We start from the raw sequence: 20,348 nt of genomic DNA, 5'->3' as shown, positions 1-20,348 counted from the left end.
TATCACGATGACCGGTTTCGATAGAAGCTTGCTGTCATCATATGATCCAATTACGTAACAAAGAATAATGACTTTAAAAGGACAACTTCCTAGAAGTTGGGTAGTATATCATAAAATAAGTTTCATTAATTTGCAAATTTAACGTGCATACATATCACACACAGAGGGAACACATTCCGCTCGTAATATAGCAGAGGCAGTAGGTATAAACATAACGCCCTAAACAGACAGCATGAAGGTAGGAACTGAACGGACGTGGAGCTCACACCCTAATCTACAGATGTCAGACCCCCAGATCGGTGCCAAACGTTGTATGTAGATAGAGTATCAACCGAAACTTCGATATGGTTCGTCCTGTGTGCTGTCATTCAGCAGAACGGGCGTAAACGTTAATTAAAAGTAGCACCAGAAATACGGAACACAGCAAAGGCATACAAGTTACATATAGCTTCCATAGGGAAACGGGTAGAGCGTTAGATCGTCGTACCAAGAGTACTGGGTGCATACCCCAATGATGATAAGGTTTTTCCTACTGTACTATGCTTGAAAGTGTAATAAGGGACTATTAACACGTAAGTATGATGCATTTTTATTCTACTGTTCCCATTGTTTTTGTTTATTCTGTGAAACTACAAATGCACTAGCTGCTTCAGCACGAGTGGTGTCTAATCGGTAGCACACGTCAGAGAGAAGATCACACCCACCTATACAAATCAACTCTATAAGTTTGCTACTTTCAGATAACGAAGAGAAAGCAGACTGTCAAAAGAATATTGCTACAAACTGCTAAAGGTCGTCTTACATGTGAAGAAGATGGTAGAGCGTGTAATCAGTTTAAAGAACTTCTTCTCAGTGGGGTTTTGAACGCTGGACCACTGACACGACGACCGCAAGTTCTACCAACTCCCCCACGAGAAAGCTGCAGAGCTGTCCCCGTCCCTCATAGTTTCGACTTTTCAGTGCACTGTAGTTCTAGTGTTCCTTTTAATGACCAATCACGCATGTTTTATTCGATGACAGCACACAGCACGAACTAAATCCGCGTTTTGCTTGATACCGCATATACATACAACGTTTGGTACCGATCTGAGTGTCTGACATCTGGATGTTTGGGTGTCAGGGCAGAGCGTGCACTTGCAGAAACTTTTCAACAGGTGGCGTTAGTATACCAGTCCACTATTTAACATAAATGATTTGTTCTAGTCATGTAACATACTCTTCGAAACACAAATTCACAGAATAAATTTTGCATAAGAATCAGAAATTTAGTAGCTTCAACATGGAGTATTAGCGATGGAAATGGACACAATCTGCACCAAAGCAATGTTATTAACGAGCTACTGACAGCTTAACTGTAGCTACACTAAATGAGAGGAACGACATAACACCAACAATTACAAGCGTACATAATACAAGGAATTTACAGTTTCATCAGTAAGTTAAAGAAATTGAAATATTTAGAAAAACATTCGTGAAGCAGGAGAACATTCATGATTATAATACCAGAAGAAAGAAAGACTTACACTACCATCTATTCAACCTATCCTTGGCACAGGAATGCGTAAAATATACTTCTGTAAAACTTTTCAATAAATTACCATATGAAATAAACTGTCTCTCATACAGCAGTAATCGTTTAAAAAATGAATTGAGATTAATCTCCTTGACAACTCCTTTTACACTATGGATGAATTCTTGAATAAGGATGAATAAATCTATAGGTATAATATATGCATTTTGTGTCATTTAAGACAGTGGGATAAGTAATAAAAATTTTAAGCTTTTAAAAAGAAAAAAACAGTCTTGATTCGTGCGTGCATTTCTTACGCACTTGACAAGTTCCAAATCATAACGGTCACCGTGAGATTGATCAATGGAACACGTAACTAACTACCTAACTATCTGACGAAGATGATAATCATGCATTTAGTGTTAAGAAGTTTCCTCTGAACGTTTCTTTTTCTGGAATCGAAGATTGCTGGGAGGTGGATCGTGGAAGGTTAACAGTTCAGATGAGAAAATATTGCAGGATTTAGATGTGTAGTGCCACAGAATAATACTGAAGATGAGGCGGACTAACCTAATAAATAATGAGGAGGTACTGAATGATGGTATGCGAGAAAAAAAGAAATTTATGACAGAGCTTGACCAAAAGAATGGATCGATAGGACAAATACAGAAGCATCAAGGGACGCCATGAAATACTGTGTTTGTGTGTGTGTGTGTGTGTGTGTGTGTGCGTGTGTGTGTGTCTGTGTTTGTGTGCGTACTCAGGGAAAAAGGGGGGGGGGGATAAATAGTAGAATTAGACCAAGGCTTAAATACAGTAAGCAGATTCAGATGTATGCATCAAACCAGCCTTCGCACTGAAGAACACAGCAATAATAAATTAAACGGTAATACGCTCGTGTTAATGAACATAATCACTTTTTTGATTTTTCGAATCTGAACTTACAATTTGCACACGTCCTCTTTTGCTTATCAGTATATTTTGCAGATTACTTTTCCGCTGCGTCTCCCTGATTATTTCAGGACTTTATTTCCTATGCAAATCGGGCTACTGATTGTAATACGTGATGCTATGTTTGTTAAGTAGCAGATTATGCACCCTACAGCTCTGCACGTCGGCAACACAACGGACGCGCCTGTACTGCGGGTTGCAGGTTGGTGGGCCACAGGAGCGCCACGCTACGCGACTACCTGAGGCGCTTCGGCCACACAGGGCCTTCCGCTTACCCGAGCAGAGCGTTGAGCTGCGTTACGTTACAATGCCGCGCCGTTCCATTCCTCCGTCCCTAAACTGTTATTGTTCGGTAGCGAGGCCGACCGCTACACATTCGCTCGTGCGCCTCCCCAAACCGCCGAGATGTCTCCCATGCTCTCTTTCGCTTCGACTCACTTCGGATTCCGATAATGCTTAGCGGAAACCTGCGTCTCCAGCGCCAGTCACTAAGCAATACAGACAGAGATAACATTTCGGTTCCGCTTGATATATGGGAGTCGTACATAAAATTGTTTTTAGAGAATCAAAATACTACTTACAATTGAGCTAACACCAAACCGAGAAGTTTTCACGCTGTTGATTGACAGAGATAAATCACAGAAGAATCCAAAAACCTATGTTTGCATTACCTCATTATCCAAACAGGAAATTCTAGTAAGGGCTTCAGACACTGACAACTGTCTACGGTTATTAGAGTACCGACATCTTCCTGGAAAGCACCTCTTGTCCCGATACCAAAGGTGATGAAATTATTTTTCCCTTCATCTACGGAGACAGCAAAAATACCATGCCTGAAATATTTAACTATCTAACATGGTGCGTCCCTATCTTAATAAGACGAGCGTCATAAGATGTTTATGTAAGAACATTGAAATTAAGTAATAATTAATAATAGTCATAATTTCGTAAAGATCGATGAAAAGTATAATTTTATATCTGCGGGTTTATTTCCATTCTTCGGCGTATGAAGTATTTCTCTTAACCATTCCATTTCTTTCTGTTATTTGAGAACTGCTTTGTATTTTTATCTATTATTTTGTTCATTTTTCTCGTTCCCCTTTTCATTTCAGAATACATTCTAGTATATGTATTAATAGGAACTTTCTTGTTAGGCGGTGGCCTAGGATGTTCTTCTGTCTCCTCAGTGTAGCCTATTAAATTTATTCTTTCGTCAATCCGTTTTCAGCAACCCCTCATTTTTACTCATTCTGTCCAGTTTAGCCTTTTGTACTTCCTGTGTATCCGCGTATATCCTCTATTCGTCCACATTTTTCATCGTGTATTTAATGCCGAATGATAAGAACGTGTGCGGTATTTTAAGAGAACAAAGGAACATCCTTTCTTCGCTGCCTGCTTCAAAACTCCTATGTAATTTCTCAATGACTGACGTTGAAATGGTTCATGTCGCACCGAAATTTAAACTACAATTGAAATACTTGCATCGGTACCATTTTCACAGGAACAATTTGCACAAAAGTGACAACAGAGAAAGAGAAGAAAGTGTTACATACTGTAACTCTTGCAATTTTAGAACATGGACGTAAGTATTATGACACGAAGTTGGTTCACTACAATACAATATAGTACGTCTTGATATCATTTAAAACTGTATAAAATGGCTTTCAGAATCGCCCTCGAATAATTCCGCCCGCAGTAGCAAGGGTCATACTAGCAACGAACTTTACGTGTTAGAGAACCGGGTCTTCAGTTGTGAATTTGGATGAGTTGGGGGTGGTTCTTTATTCACTATCATGATGGAGCAGAATATTTCAGTTTCCTCATGACTCTACATTTAATAGATTCGCTTAATACCAGAGCATAGTAAAAAATAGCTATTCGTGACTACCAATACACTGACGCACCTATCTAATCAAATACATGAATAATGATTGGTGAATGGACTTAGGACGCTGTATGAACATGTACAACAAATGCATAAGCAGTGGTGGTAAGCTCCTTTTATCACACGTGGTGTCTACACGTAACAAATTATAGGTGTGTTTTGCAGAGGAGGTAAAATAGATTGAAACAGTACTCACAATGTTTTTCATATCTGCAGAGCTTCGATCAGCGTCTACTTACGTACCTGAAATAGAGAACACAAAAGTGTAGTTAAACACAAGCGGTTAATGAATACTAAGTGATTGTTGTAGGAAATAAATAGGGAAAGTTAAGTAATTTTACTCTCTGGGAATTATTTGTATTTTTAGGCGACGAGAAAACATATAAAATAAAACTGGATTCAGTAACATTATGTCACAATTGCAGGTTATTGGGACAGAAATGAAGCAAATGTATCAGCGAAATTTCACAAAGATCTCCGCCTGCTCTATTGAAAGGAAAGAAATTATATTGGGACTAAGTTTGCTTTCTATAAAAATGAAGAATAGTCAATGCATGTTATCGATATTATTTTTCTCTTATGAAACAGCAGAAACTTACGGAGATCATGAACGGCAGTGATAATGTTCAGCAACTGTAGTTCGTTATCGCTTTCTTGTCTGGAGTATTGAGCATTTTAGCCGTATTTCAGAGCTCTGCACGTTGTGATTTTTACATTTTGTGACATATTCTTTTTGTGTGGTATCTGATATACTATAGTCTCCGCTACAGCCGGAGTACATGCTACGAAAACTACATACCTAAGGCATTTCGTGATTTTAACTAGGGCAGATACGTGCACACGCAGCTGCATGGCACATAACCAGCGTGTTCTCAGTGGACACTCGATGAAAAATCCACTTACATATAATTTCTTCAATCACTGTATAGAAATTATTCGCATAAGAATTGAAAGACAAGTAGGAATCGACCTCGGTAGGGATCAGTTTGGGTTTCTGCGAAATTTAGCAATGCGCTAGACCTTACTTAGCGTACAATTTAGAAGATGGGATAAAAAACAGAGACCTACTTTTAGATGTTACTTTTAGAATTAACGAAATATTTCGGAAAAATTGACGTGAATAACTTTTCAAAACTACGAAGTAACAGAGATAAAATACAAGGGGAGTGAAGACTGCAGTTGTAACAAATGGTTCAAATGGCTCTGAGCACTATGGGACTCAACTGCTGAGGTCATAAGTCCACTAGAACTTAGAACTACTTAAATCTAACTAACCTAAGGACAACACACACATCCATGCCCGAGGCAGGATTCGAACCTGCGACCGTAGCGGTCGCGCGGTTCCAGACTGTAGCGCCAGAACCGCTCGGCCACCAGCGGCCGGCGCAGTTGTAACAGTTGAAGGACATGAAAGGGGGGGCAGTAGGAAGGGGAGTGAGACAGGATTGTTCTTTATCCCTGATGTTCTTCAATTTGCACGTTGACCATATAGAAGAAGAAGCCAAATTTAAATTGAGGAAAAGAAATAAAAATTTTATGGTTTGATAATAACGTTACAGTTATATACAAGGTGGCAAAGGATTGGGAACAGTAGTTGAGTGAAATGGAGAGTCTCTTGAAATGAGATTATAAGAACATCAACAAAAGTAAAACAAGGGTAATGCAATGTAGTCGAATTAAATCAGGCACTGCTGAGGGAAATAGATTACGAAAAGTGACGCTTTTACTATTTGAGCAGCAGAAGAAGTGACAATGGTCGAGAAATAGAGGATATAAATGCACACCAAGAAAAGAATTTCTGAAAAAGAGAAACGTGATATTATCGAATATGAACTGAAGTGTTACGACGTCTAATCTGAAGGTATTTGTCTGGAGTGTTGACTTCTATGGAAGTTTCAGTATACACGCTAGAAGGCAAACATGTATACACAGATGATCTAGAGTGGGTGTCGTGGCAGACTAGTGCGAAAAGACGCAGTGGACGGCACAGGTAGAGCACCGTATAGGAAGAACCATTGACCCAAGTTCTAACTTGCCGGTAGGGATATGCCAGGTCTGTCATTCAGCAGAAATCCACCTGGTTTTCAAATCACACCCTGCTCTTGGCTATTCATGCTATTTCTTTCGATCATTCGCGCTGTTCGATTTTGTGCTTTCTCCGTGCCAGTTTCTACATGGTGTTCGGACACTCTGCACCCCATACATTTATCCATACGTCGATTTTTCCCTCTCCGTGGTTCATCTACCCAGCTTCCCAGTCGAGCAGCCACCGTCGGCTGGAGTAGTGACATATGTGTCGACCGTACAGTTTATTGGCGTTGTCACGCCTGTACAGACGCAAAAGTGGAGACGAAGAGCACTCTTACATGTGTAATGCTTTTACTTTTTTCTCGCACTGTTAATCTGTGGGCAGTACGAACCCTTGATTTATACGATTGTGAAAGCAACATCTGCGACTCCAGCAGCAACAATATCAGTTGCAATAGGAGCAGATCCACCACCTGCTCAAACGGAATATGGGACTGACCCGTTCCTTCAGTGCGCTGCTGAATGGTAGAGGAGAATCCTTCTCCCTGGCCATTCCCTACGCCATTCTCTGGTATTGACGATTCTACCGAAAGGTGGGAGAATTATCAGTGCCGAACTTGCTGCACTGCCAGTTAGTAGCACGAAAGCCCACGACCAAACCATATTTCATCTTTTTACGGCCAAAAGCGAACAAAATCGCTAGAGCGGATGATCCTGAACCGGAACGGGTCGGCAGTGTCGGTCAGAAATGTCGTAGCTCCACGCGAAACGACGGAAAAAAATGCGAATGGTGCTAGTACGATGTGTCTGATATTAAAAATGTACATAGATTCTGCCATTTTATTACGAAAATCATCTGCACTTCCAAAAACAAAAATAACTAGCGGCGCTTGTTACCCTCCTGTGCTGAGAACTAATATTTACGTGTTGCGCTCTTGTCCCTCGTGTCACGTCTCACGAACGCAAGAAGTTACACCTTCCGATTGTGCAGGAGAATTGAAAAACAAGAAATTTAAAGAATAGCTGGTAATATTTGTAATTAACAGTTGGTCACAACAGATTATCACAAGAAAAACCATCCACAATAATCACGACACCTTATATGAATACTGGGTTCAATATGATACCGTTAATCAGACACTGAATGAAGAACTAACTTCTAAAGAACACAAGGAGGCAAATACAAGACTGGTTGCCATGTTTGCAAATTACTTAACGTGGTAGAATAAATGACCAGTATTCAACGCTGAAATTTCAATTATAATGCTTGCGAGTATGAAACTTGTAAAAAGTTCTTCAAAGATTTGGATGGATGCTGGCCTTGGCAATTCTCGCAGTTACAATGACGTTTCGCGTCTCCGTGAAACAGTCTGCTTGGTCTAGGAAAATGTTTACCTGACTTTCATGCTATGACCGGCTGCTATTACAATCCCACGTTTTAACGAAAAGGAAAAAAGGGCCATCACAATTGTGATCCTACACGCTACCGAATGGCTTACACAGATTTCGGACATACTTCTGAGACTGCGAATGAACTAAGCGCCGTAGAAGTATTATTGTGAAGATTACTATGCAACGAAGAAATATTAAGGATGTCAATTTGCTTAGATTAAACATTTTTACACAAGCACATAAAATGATAACTGAACTTTTTTCTACATCGCTGTGTCTGGATTTATCTAATTTTGACGCTTACAATCTACCCTCGTGTGAAATAGGACTACAATAGTGTTAATGAAAACAAAATATATTTCGCAAGTACGGAGCAATGGTCATACGAAAAATGTACAGATCTAAAGCCGACACCTTTCGGATGGTAGACAATGGAGGACGTTACAGTTTTTCGTGAGTCTCCGGTAGCCTGTTACCAGAAACAAGCGACGTAATTTTAAACGCTGAATCAACATCCACAAAAGCTATAGCTGACATGAAATTCATTGTGCAAGCGACGTAATTTTAGACGCTGAATCAACATCCACAAAAACTATAGCTGACATGAAATTCATTGTAAGATTTTTATAGAGAAATGATAGATTTTCACTGACTATATTTGTTTTCCGGAAGAAGACACTAAAGGAATTACTGTTAGTGGCCTTAGGAGTAAACCGAGCGAGGTGGCGCAGTGGTTAGCACGCTGGACTCTCATTAGGGAGGACGACGGTTCAATCCCGTCTCCGGCCATCCTGATTTAGGTTTTCCGTGATTTCCCTAAATCGCTTCAGGCAAATGCCGGGTTGGTTCCTTTGAAAGGGCACGGCCGATTTCCTTCCCCATCCTTCCCTCACCCGAGCTTGCGCTCCGTCTCTAATGACCTCGTTGTCGACGGGACGTTAAACACTAATCTCCTCCTCCTCCTCGTTAGGAGTAATTCTGACGATGCTTCCTTCATTGGTTCACGGGCGTCGCGTCGGATAATATTGTGGAAGCTACAAGTGCTTACGATAACGAGCAGCTGTTTCTTCGAAATATTGTTCAGTTTCCACAACATTATCCTACGCCACGTCCGTGAACCAATGAAGCAGTTACCACGTCGGGAAAGTCTGAAACAGCAATTCTGATGATGACGATAGTATTGATGAATCCGACACTTTTTCTTTTTAAATAAACTATATTTTTCGAACTTCATCCCACTTTCTTCTTGTGCAATTCATTTAACCATCCGTCAGTAGGGTGGTTTTAAAATAAGTTCTTGATTAATCATATCAGAATTTGAGTCTTGCGGCTTATTCATTTCCTTGCAACATACAATTTCATACACCAATACAATGTTGTAATGACTTTTGAGCATCAAAAAGTTGTCGGATTAGTAAGGTGTTGCATTACATATGTCTGATATCAATTTTTCTGCATCGACGCAACTTATTTTATCATGTCCAATAGTTTTTGGCGTAATGCTTTTTCAACGATCGGTTAAATTTTTATAACATATTCATATTGGTATCAAAATGGAAGATGCACATATTTTCTTCCGAAAAATTGTCTTTTCGTATCACTTGATCCTAATATAGTTGTAAAATAGTTTTTCAGATTCTTTGCTATGATTTTGTTTCTTGGTCTCATTTTTTATTATGCCAATTGCTTCCTCAACTTTGCTATACGCACCTGAAAATTGTGTTTTTGGCGTCTTAAATCAATCATACAATTACATTCCTAAAATCTGACGTATCGCTATGATACAATTCGGTAAAATTTTTTGACTTGTTTAGAAATGCCATCAGATCAGAAGTGATGCGAAAATTTTCTGAAATTAGTGTCTTTGGCCTAATCGACTCTCTAGATTCTTTATGATTTTGACCGTAAAAAAATTGTAATTTTTGTACAAACTATAAGCCGTATTGTCGATCCCGCTGATAAGGCCGCCTTTTTATTGTCCAGCAGTGCAGGAATATACGAAATTGTACAAAATATTTAAGCTGCCTACCGAGACCTAGAAACTTAGCTTTGAAGAACACTGTCGGTTGGTCATGCAGTATTTTGGAGATGCAGCACGTTTGGCGACATCGCAGCTGAAGTTCAAGAAGTACCACAAGCGCCCTGGGACGCAGGCTGGATCGCCGACCTCCAACCCATGTCGCCTAAGAGTCGGTTTGAGTGTCCCTAATAGGCAACCTTGTATGCGGACTCGCTTATTAGTGACATGATTCTCCGGTTAGCACTCGATCTGAGGTCCTAACTCGAGCATTGGCCTTCTCCGTCTTTTCTTCAGGCGAAGCTATCCAGGTTGCTGAATCACTTGTACTTACAGCAGCAACAAAGCGACATACTTGCTGACGACCGGCCAGTGGTGAAGTTAGATACGACCAGTAAACAGTTCCCAGTGCACGTGAGATGGGCGAGGCGACCTCGCTTTCCGCTGATCCGCTATGTGCTGACGCCGTTAACAATTCGAGTGCGCTGACGTAGCAGCGCAGCCCATGATTTCCCTCGGCCGCCTCGGTGGATTTAAGTAAGTCCAAGAGTCCCAGCTCGCGACTTTTCGTACCCACAGCATCTCTGACCTTCCGTATCTGTTTCCGCTTAAGGGGCAATTTTATGGTCCAACCGCCCCTGTCATTTGATGTACGTCACACAGGATTACTCATACTTCGAAGTCACGAGTCGTATACGCCGAAAAGGAGGCCATTTGGCGCCAACGTCTGACAGTCGGTGAGTTGCAGGGTGACCGTTGAAAGTCCCAGTACTTTCTCTGGACTTTGAGGCTGTGTCTGGTGCACCTCGAGCATGCCCCAGCGTAATTAGCTGACGTTTGTCGTATATGAGCGGTTGTTTGACTTTCAGGTCGATAGGGGCAATCGTTAGCCTAAATAAGTTTGACGAGTACTGGCTCCTGAGTTGTCCTGTGCTGCATCGACCAGTGTCTGAATTAGTATCTTGAAGTGAACAGTTTATTCCGTTAAAGGGGAATTTTCCGCCTCAGCACGTTATAAGAATGTGGGTTCAAAAATGGTTCAAATGGCTCTGAGAACTGTGGGACTTAACATCTGAGGTCATCAGTCCCCTAGAACCTAGAACTACTTAAACCTAACTAACCTAAGGACAACACACGCATCCATGCCGGAGGCAGGAATCGAACCTGCGACCGTATCGGTCGCCCGGTTCCAGACTGAAGCGCCTAAAACCGCTTGGCCACACGACCGACTAAGAATGTGGAACAGCGGCCTATGTTGTTAGTGGTAAATTCCCCATCGGCGCAAAATCCTTTTGGACTAGACGCTTTCTCTGTTTCTGAACTTCGGATCGTTGACAAAATTCATTTAATGTCCTAGTCGTTCTCCGTTCAAGATTTTGACTCTTAGTTACTGTTGTATCACCAGCTATTTCAGATTTACTTGAGTAGGGTAGAAAATGAGAAGGCCTATGTCTCCCTAAAAGTATCAGTAATACCTAAAACTTGATGGCGCCACCAGATTCCCATCGCCATCTTCGATAATGTAAAAGCCGAGTTGCAGCGTTGGCAGGAAGTCGGTGTAGTCTCATTGAGCCACCCCTCTGGTAGGGACACAGAAGGCAGATGGCGCGGTACACATCTGCGGCCATTTTAAAGACACAATCAATGGCGCAGCGTGTCTCAGACTGGGATCCCTTTGTATATCCAGGCAGGGGCAGCTGCTGGGTGTCGTGGTGGGTCAAAACGTTTGGCACTTGTTTTATGTGGATGTCGATCCAGAGCAGCTGTCATGTCATTCAAATCAGGTGTGCCTATGACCCTTTGGACCCACTACACCAGCCGGCCGGTGTGGCCGTGCGGTTACAGGCGCTTCAGTCTGGAACCGCGTGACCGTTACGGTCGCAGGTTCGAATCCTGCCTCGGGCATGGATGTGTGTGATGTATTTAGGTTAGTTAGGTTTAAGTAGTTCTAAGTTCTAGGGGACTGATGACCACAGATGGTAAGTCCCATAGTGCTCAGAGCCATTTGAACCATTTTGGAACCCACGACACCACTGTCTGCGGGCCTGCCTAGTTAAGGATCCAGTCACAATGTTTCCGAACAGGAAGCTCCCAGCTGGGCCAGCTTACATATCTGCTATCACCCCCACCTACGTCCTCTTATGTGATATTTCGCTGGCAGCTAGCGCGCCCATGGCTCCCAATGTTAAGCCAGGGGAACTGGAACCTGTGCCTTCCTTCTCCCAGTCGGCCATGGATCAGTCCTCGCCTTTGCCAGCTTATTCAGTCTTCAACTGTTCTGCCGGAGTCAGATAGGTGGTTTTTGCCTATTTCGACGGCAGTACCGATGCCATGAAAATGGACCCGCCTGGTTAGCCGAAGGCACTAATGGGCTGCTTCCTGGTTTCGGGTAGGTGCGACGGCCCCAATCGAATTCGCCTGGCGGGTTAACGACGAGGGCCGGTGTGCCAGCCAGCCTGGATGTTATTTTAGGCGGTTTTCCACTTCCCTCCTGGTGAATACCAGGCTGGTCCCCATGTCCCGCCTCAGTTACACGACTCGTAGACATTTGAAGAACGTTCGCACTATTTCATAGCTTAACTAAACGGTGACAGCTGTGGTAAACTAATAACGTCCCAGGGAGTACCGGAAGGTGACAGGAAGGACATCCGGCAACCCTCTCACACTAATATCGCCAAATGCATAGTAACAAGACCGGCCCTTCGTTGAAGTGGGGCAAAGGCATCAGAAAATGATGATGGACCGATGCCATGAAAATTCACGCCCTCTCCAGATTTGCGACGGAGATCTCGGTAGAAAGAAGGCAATTTTCACCCCTCTGTGGCCTTTTCAGGGAGGAAGGAGTTTGTATATGCGCCAGTGGACATACATATGAACAGAGATGAGCTGGCATGTGTCTGGCGGCAGAGTAGTGCGGCAAGTTAGTATGCATGGCGTGCGCGGAGCTTCGTATAGGCAGAACCGCTGTCACAGATGTTTACTTGCCAGTGGCAATAGGCCGGGACATCGAGTGCTTACTCTGAAGTCAATTGAGACGCACCTGGCTTCCGCACTGCAGCATATTCTTGATTCTGCGCGCTAGTTGTGTCGATCATTCCCACTAGTCACGTTTCTGATTTCTCCATGCCAGTCCCTTTGTGGCGTTCAAACACTCTGCACCTTGTCGATTCACCTGCACTTAGGGTTTTGTTGTTTCCAGGGGTCATCTACCTCGTTTCCTGCTCGAGCACTCGCCCTTAGCTATAATAGAGACATTTGGGCCGAACGGATGGTTTAGTTCTGCAGTTGCGAAAGCGTAACGTAGACGATAAAAATGCAGAGAAGAATAGCTTAGAGGCCTTCTAAACATGGTAATAAAGACGAATATTCAAGATTAGGTGGGTAAATCGGATAATTAGTGAACAGATACTGTACGGAATAATGGAGAATCAAAATTCATGGCAACATGACTAAAAGATTAATGCTGAGGCATCAAGAAAGCATCCATTTGGTGATGGATGGAGATTTGGGTGTGGTGTGGGAGTTAATAATTTTAGGCAGATATCAAGGCTTGATTACAGTAAGCGGACTGGATAGAATTCAGGGTGCAGCAGCGAAGCAAAGATGAAGAGGCTGGTACAGGATTGACCACTACCACTGCGCAGAAATTGTTAAGCAGAACCGAAAAATATGGTTGGTAAAAATTCATTTAAAATCTGAATTGTGCCTTATGGACATTACTTTTGTTGTGTACGTAAAATCCTCTCAGCGCCTTCAACTGTTGTGTGCTAGGTAATTGTATTTAATTTTCCTGTTTTTCCTTCGTGAGGAAATTTTCTTCGCTAGAATTCTTCAAATTATATAATAACTCATTGCATTAAGAGATTAGATTGCCTCACTTAGTTCCACGGAACGACGTATAAAAACTTAAAAACAGGTAAAATATTTGTATCACACATCAGGAAGGAGGGTATTGTTACGACGCTATCTGCCGACTACCACACACAGTATAATGCGGCCACACCAGGAGCAATTTGTCGTGGCGAGCAGCGACATATATCGGAAGCGTCCGATCGATACGCATTCATTACACGCCATTCTAACATCGGCACCCGCAAAGAGTGACCTGTCGCTCTGAGCTAGTCACGATCACCTCGGTAAGTAAGTAAAGCTGCTTTGCTTTAACTTTTTGGCATGTGACTGTCGCGTTTATTCATTTAAAAAAAAAGTCAGTAAACTGAACTCTTAATAGGAACGCAAATCGTAAATTAACGTATTACTATTACCACATAGACAACAAGAAAAGCTAGGCTAGTCGAAACGCTTAGAAGTGCGTAAATATGCATAGTTGTATGACACACTATACGAAAGTTATAAAAAATTTAAAAAATATTTTTATGAATAATACTGGTGACCTCGACAGAACGGAGGGGAGGATGGAAGTGATTGACATAGAAGGAAAGAGGTCGAGATGAGCCAAGAGATGAGTGAGGAGGAGAAGGACAGAGAGAGGTGGAATGAGGAGATAAGCAGAGAGAGAGGAGGGAGGATATGGACAGAGAGAGATGGTGGAGGAAGAGAACAGAGACAAGGGAGGTAATGGACAGAGAGGACGAGATGGAAGGACGACGTGGACGGATAAAGTAAAGAGGAGAAGAGGACACAGAAAAGGGCAGGAAGATTTGAACAGAGAGAAGTGGGATGATGAGATGAATGGAGAGAGGACAGGAGGAGATGGACAGAGAGTGGCGAGGAGTTGATGGATAGAAAGATGGGGGAGGAGCAGACTGACAGAGAGTTGACGAGGACAAGATGTTCTTAGTGGGAGTGAGTAGGAGCTCAACATGAGAGGATATTGACATAGAGAGGAGAGAAGGAGAGGGAAAGAGGGGGAGGAGGAGGTAGATAGGTGGGAAGTGACAGATTGGCAAAAACAGGAAAGAAGATGAGATGAACAGAGACAGCGGAGGGGTGGAGATGGATAGAGATAAGGGGGGGACAGGTAGATGGGGAAAAGGTGGTGGAAAATAAGGGAAAGATGAGATTGACGTAGAGGGGACACAAAGGGGACAGAGGGGGAGAGGAGTTGCATTTAGAGGGGCCGAGGAGATGGACAGAGGAGGCAGTAGCAGATGCTGGGAGGGGTGAGGAGCTGATGGACAGAAAAATGGGGAAGAGCATATTAAAAGGGTAGAGGCAAGATAAAACCGAGATGGTCCGAGAAAGGGGTGGTGTGAGGAGGAGGGTGCGGAAAGAGAGATGGGGAAGGAGGAAATTGACTCATGTAAGACTGAAAGAAATACGTACATGTGCAACGCCGTGTACTTAGCTAGTTTTCAATGTTTTTATTTATATTTTTAACTTTATCGCTTTTATAAGATTCTTGCAGGATATTTTTGATGATATAGGCCTGAGCCTTCTAAATGCATAAAATTTAGTGCTTCTGCATCGTGAAACGTAGTTGAGCCTACATCTTCATACTGATTTTAATAATCAAGATCTGGTATCCAACATAGATAAAATCAAAATAAGTGTTTGCTTATTTTAAGCGATATAAAATTGCAGGAGTCGTTGATCAACTATGATAAATTCCTGAAACGTTGCAAAATGCCCCTTACCTCGATCCAGAAGTGCTGAATCGTATTTCAGCACAAAGAGACTTAAATGTTATTCAGTAATAACGTTACGACTATATGAAACGTAACGATAAGCAAGCAGCTGATAAAAATATTGCGGAAGAAACTTTGTTACCACATGAGTCTCAGTTACTTCACTTGCATCAATACATTCATGAAGTCCGGTTGGTTCCATTACTCAGTGTGAGGAAATATGATTAAGTACATGTTGCTTGTGGGACCGAATATGGGAGGTCATTTTCGCGAGCTCTCCTTTACTCAGTGCCTCTCCAGTATCATCAGTTAACTATCATCATTCAATAACTTTAACACAAGATCTGATACGTCGACCCTTCTTTGGTGTAAATACACATTACACTACAACTTCTCCATTTTGTTTCTTATTTCAGCAATAAAACTCTGGAACAAACCGTCCACTAACATAAGTCTTATCCAAGACCACTTTGCATCGGAGAACAGAATGAAGCTCTATCCGTAGTTACTGGGAAACCGATTTCTCGACATATTGTAGTTATCTTCCTTTTGTCAACCAGTGAACCAGTTTTTCTATCACATTATAAGCACTATCTACGGTTCCCTTTTCGGTGTCTTCACTGACTGGCAAGAACGTAAAGAACACGGAAGGGGAGGAAGAAATGGAATTGAACTGGACGGGCTGGGAGGGCGTGTGAAGATGTTATTCCAAGTCAAATTTACAAAGAACTTGACAGTATCAGCCCAGTTATCAGTATGACGTTCCATCCCCTCTGACAGGGACACTTGCACAGGTTCAGTTGGGAAGAGAGTCATAATGCAATTGTAGTCCACCTTGCTCCAGAAAAGACACAACTATTGTAACAATTTCCTTACATCCTGGGTACTTACTCTGGGACGAATTTGACACCTGAGGTAGTCATACGCATGTTGTATCGGTGACAGGTCTTGGAATCTTGACGGCCCTGGTATTGTCTCGACATTACTCAGACAGGGGAAGGAGAAACGAAACGAAAAAATGGTTCAAGTGGTTCTGAGCACTATGCGACTTAACCACTGAGGTCATCAGTCGCCTAGAACTTACAACTAATTAAACCTAACTAACCTAAGGACATCACACACATCTATTCCCGAGGCAGGATTCGAACCTACGACCGTAGCGGTCGCTCGGTTCCAGACTGTAGCGCCTAGAACCGCACGGCCACTCCGGCCGGCAACGAACCGAAACTTCACGGTTTGGGAGGGTATGTGAAGTTATTGCAATGCTTACAAAGTCAAGTAAAATTCACAAATACTTCGACCTTGTGTGACCACTTATCAGTATGGCGTTACACTCCCTTTGGGTTGCATGTATGCTCTGATTCGCTTGGGAAGGCTGTCATAAAGCCAGTGTATCCTCTCCTGACGCAATATGGCCAACAACTTTTGTAACCGGATAATTGACATCTTGGACACTAGAATTGGAGCAGAAATGATGTCAGAGCTAGCCCCACACTTGTTCTATCGGGCTAGGTCTGAGTATCTTATGGGCCATAGGAGAACTTACATCACGCAAGCACATGGGTGGACACTGTACTGTTGAAAGGTGGCATCACGATACTGTCAAATGACTGGTAATAAGAGAGGAAGCAGGATGCTCGTGGTATGTTGTAGAGCATTCTGAGTTACCTCAGTCACTACCAACTGTGACCTAAAGTGATACTGCTTGGTTCCCCATCAACGACGCCAGGAGTAACACTACTGGGTCTCTTAGAAACTTTGGAAAAACGGGAACTCTCTTCAAGTCGCCTCCACACTCGCCGACGTTCGTCATCCAGAATCGTGCAGAACTTTAGTTCATCATTGATGCCATTCATCAGCAGTCCATGCTACCCTGTCATGACAGCAACACAAACACAGCTGGTTGTGTAATGGTGTTAACAGCAGCCTGCGCAAGTGAGAGTAAGTTTTCCGATCCGGTTGCTGTTAGTCCCTGAACCATGGTGTGGGATGATGCAGAATGCTGCTGGAAATCAAGTAAGATGGCAGGTACAGCTGTGCTTGGTGCTTGGTGGACAATACTGCAATCTTGTGGTGGTCAGACATGCTCGACTGGAACCTTGACAGTACGTATGCCTGCTCTCACGTTCCCGTGCCGTCCAACACCGGACCATTGTGACTTCTGATTGCCCATCGAGTCTTGATAGTGCACGATTCGACCAGCTGGCTGAATGGGGACCCACAATGGAGCCTCTTCAAACAGTTTTATGAGCAGAAAACGCTGCCTCGGACGAGTACGCGGCATCTACGGGATCTTCATAGTGATCACACAACGTCTGGCGCTGTTCACGCCCCATACATATCCTGTCAGGCTGGAAACAACTCTATACACGAACAACAATAACGCACTCTGGTGGCCGATCTTCCAGTCACGCAGAACTGCAACATTACTCACTTGCATTATGGCAGGTGTTTTGTAGGTGTACGAAGTTACACTGGCAGCCGACCGTATCTTTTGGGTGCCTAATTCTTTTACTCAGGTCGTGTATATTTTCCACCTTATCAACATTACGCTATTACCAACCTAGTAACTAAGACAGTTAACTTAGTCTTCATATGTGACACTTCCTGTGCTACTGTCACACTCTCTCTGAAATTTATGAAAGATTTTATACTCACTACTATATCTATTATCAGGCTATTATTACTAGTATTATTATCTAGTTCTCTCTCTAAAAGGTATCAGATAGATTATATAATGGTAAGACAGAGATTTAGGAACCAGGTTTTAAATTGTAAGACATTTCCAGGGGCAGATGTGGACTCTGACCACAAACTATTGGTTATGACCTGTAGATTAAAACTGAAGAAACTGCAAAAAGGTGGGAATTTAAGGAGATGGGACCTGGATAAACTGAAAGAACCAGAGATTGTACAGAGATTCAGGGAGAGCATAAGGGAGCAATTGACAGGAATGGGGGAAATAAATACAGTAGAAGAAGAATGGGTAGCTTTGAGGGATGAAGTAGTGAAGGCAGCAGAGGATCAAGTAGGTAAAAAGACGAGGGCTACTAGAAATCCTTGGGTAACAGAAGAAATATTGAATTGAATTGATGAAAGGAGAAAATATAAAAATGCAGTAAGTGAAACAGGCAAAAAGGAATACAAACATCTCAAAAATGAGATCGACAGGAAGTGCAAAATGGGTAAGCAGGGATGGCTTGAGGACAAATGTAAGGATGTAGAGGCCTATCTCACTAGGGGTAAGATAGATACCGCCTACAGGAAAATTAAAGAGACCTTTGGAGATAAGAGAAAGACTTGTATGAATATCAAGAGCTCAGATGGAAACCCAGTTCTAAGCAAAGAAGGGAAAGCAGAAAGGTGGAAGGAGTATATAGAGGGTCTATACAAGGGCGATGTACTTGAGGACAATATTATGGAAATGGAAGAGGATGTAGATGAAGATGAAATGGGAGATATGATACTGCGTGAAGAGTTTGACAGAGCACTGAAAGACCTGAGTCGAAACAAGGCCCCCGGAGTAGACAATATTCCATTGGAACTACTGACGGCCGTGGGAGAGCCAGTCCTGACAAAACTCTACCATCTGGTGAGCAAGATGTATGAAACAGGCGAAATACCCTCAGACTTCAAGAAGAATATAATAATTCCAATCCCAAAGAAAGCAGGTGTTGACAGATGTGAAAATTACCGAACTATCAGCTTAATAAGTTACAGCTGCAAAATACTAACACGAATTCTTTACAGACGAATGGAAAAACTAATAGAAGCCAACCTCGGGGAAGATCAGTTTGGATTCCGTAGAAACACTGGAACACGTGAGGCAATACTGACCTTACGACTTATCTTAGAAGAAAGATTAAGGAAAGGCAAACCTACGTTTCTAGCATTTGTAGACTTAGAGAAAGCTTTTGACAATGTTGACTGGAATACTCTCTTTCAAATTCTAAAGGTGGCAGGGGTAAAATACAGGGAGCGAAAGGCTGTTTACAATTTGTACAGAAACCAGATGGCAGTTATAAGAGTCGAGGGACATGAAAGGGAAGCAGTGGTTGGGAAGGGAGTAAGACAGGGTTGTAGCCTCTCCCCGATGCTATTCAATCTGTATATTGAGCAAGCAGTAAAGGAAACAAAAGAAAAATTCGGAGTAGGTATTAAAATTCATGGAGAAGAAATAAAAACTTTGAGGTTCGCCGATGACATTGTAATTCTGTCAGAGACGGCAAAGGACTTGGAAGAGCAGTTGAATGGAATGGACAGTGTCTTGAAAGGAGGATATAAGATGAACATCAACAAAAACAAAACAAGGATAATGGAATGTAGTCTAATTAAGTCGGGTGATGCTGTGGGAATTAGATTAGGAAATGAGGCACTTAAAGTAGTAAAGGAGTTTTGCTATTTGGGGAGCAAAATAACTGATGATGGTCGAAGTAGATAGGATATAAAATGTAGACTGGCAATGGGAAGGAAAGCGTTTCTGAAGAAGAGAAATTTGTTAACATCCAGTATTGATTTAAGTGTCAGGAAGTCATTTCTGAAAGTATTCGTATGGAGCGTAGCCATGTATGGAAGTGAAACATGGACGATAAATAGTTTGGACAAGAAGAGAATAGAAGCTTTCGAAATGTGGTGCTACAGAAGAATGCTGAAGATTAGATGGGTAGATCACATAACTAATGAGGAAGTATTGAATAGGATTGGGGAGAAGAGAAGTTTGTGGCACAACTTGACCAGAAGAAGGGATCGGTTGGTAGGAAATGTTCTGAGGCATCAAGGGATCACCAATTTAGTATTGGAGGGCAGCGTGGAGGGTAAGAGTCGTAGAGGGAGACCAAGAGATGAATACACTAAGCAGATTCAGAAGGATGAAGGTTGCAGTAGGTACTGGGAGATGAAAAATCTTGCACAGGATAGAGTAGCATGGAGAGCTGCATGAAACCAGTCTCAGGACTGAAGACCACAACAACAACAACT

The sequence above is a fragment of the Schistocerca serialis genome, chromosome 9 (genome assembly GCF_023864345.2).
Source record: "Schistocerca serialis cubense isolate TAMUIC-IGC-003099 chromosome 9, iqSchSeri2.2, whole genome shotgun sequence".
NCBI lineage: Eukaryota > Metazoa > Arthropoda > Insecta > Orthoptera > Acrididae > Schistocerca > Schistocerca serialis.
Note: the sequence above shows the minus strand (reverse complement) of the source record.